The sequence below is a fragment of the Austrofundulus limnaeus genome, unplaced genomic scaffold, assembly GCF_001266775.1.
Source record: "Austrofundulus limnaeus strain Quisiro unplaced genomic scaffold, Austrofundulus_limnaeus-1.0 Scaffold313, whole genome shotgun sequence".
Classification (NCBI taxonomy): domain Eukaryota; kingdom Metazoa; phylum Chordata; class Actinopteri; order Cyprinodontiformes; family Rivulidae; genus Austrofundulus; species Austrofundulus limnaeus.
This window is the reverse complement of record NW_013952715.1, coordinates 707,001-708,395: the sequence shown is the minus strand read 5'-3', so window position 1 is coordinate 708,395 and position 1,395 is coordinate 707,001. Positions and strand designations below refer to the sequence as shown.

Sequence of the window (1,395 nt, the reverse complement as noted above, 5' to 3'; positions counted from 1 at the left end):
GTGTGTGTGTGTGTGTGTGTGTGTGTGTGTGTGTGTGTGTGTTGTCTGCAGGCAGTTTAGTTGAGAGGAGGAGGAGGGAGCAAGCTTAGCATTTCCATAAAAAACTTTAAAGCTGAGTTTAAAAAAAGATATTTTCTTTATGTCTGTATTCATGATGCAAATGAGGACATTCTTTTGTAATTTACAATCAATACAATGAGACATGTATGAATGTTAGTATGTTGAAACTGAACTTATCTTAGGATTTTCACAGTTTTATCTTGACATTTCTCAAAATCTTCTTGAGCTTGAAATCGGAGGCAGTGATTGGTTCATGCCAGGGGGTTTTGTAACATCATCCAGGATCAGCTTTGCTGCACAGCAAAGCTCTAAGACTGAAACTAAATAATTACTCAACGCTTAAAGTGAAACTGAGACACTTTATAAAAGACTTTTACTCTCAGCTTTTAGTTAGTAACGTTTTTACACTGAAATCGACCCTTAGCAGCATTCTTAAGAGTAATTCTAAGAAGTTTGATAAATACGGGCCAAGCCTGCATCTCTGACCCGGCTGATGTTCATGTACCTCTGATGAGCTCTGACATCTTTGAATACAGTTGTTTACTGTCTTAAAGCAGACACATTCTCCCACGTGGACTTTTCTCAGCATTGGGACGTTCGGTTCAACATTTCTTTTATTTTAAAAAGAATAAACATCAACAGCTCGGATCTTTAAATCACATTATTATTTTTGCTACAACATATTTTACTGCAGAAAGTCTTGAATTGACAACATGATCATTGTTCCAACTTTTCACTTATGGTATTAAACTAATTAGAAACTAAAGAATTGTTTTTATTTAAGTTTTCCTTCACCTGGATTTATTTGTCTCACTGTGAAACTTTTAATTTTTAGATGCCATTCTGAGATCAAAATGAAGCCCAGATAAAGAAAAAAATAAAAGCCTGCTCTGACTGAAGCAAATGGATGAAATTCTCTTCATGCATAAAAAATATTCTATGGAAAGGTTATAAACAATTAATATTTTGCCTGTTGTGGATAGCTCGTTGAGTTTAGAGAAACAGGCCCATATTTATCAAACTTCTTAGAATTACTCTTAAGAACGTTGCTAAGTGTGGACTTAAATGTAAAAAAAATGTCAGTTAAAAGCTGAGAGTAAAAGTCAGTTATGAAGCCTCTCAGTCTTACTTTAAGTGAAGTGTAGGAGTAATTCTTAAGTGTCAGTCTTAGAGCTGATTTGACACCTGGCTGTGCTGCAAAGCTGATCCTGGATGACGTCGTTAGAAAAAACCCCGACATGAACCAATCACTGCCTCGGATTTCATGTTCAAGAATATTGTTGGAGAAATGTCAAGATAAAACTGTCTAAATCCTAAGATAAGTTCACTTTCAAC

General features: G+C 35.3%; 1 protein-coding gene across 4 annotated transcripts in view; it reads right to left on the bottom strand.

Annotated features, from left to right (window-relative positions):
- LOC106527187 (membrane protein FAM159A) overlaps window positions 1-1,395 on the bottom strand; it is an 8,629-nt gene that overhangs the window by 3,095 nt on the left and 4,139 nt on the right. The window lies entirely within an intron of this gene.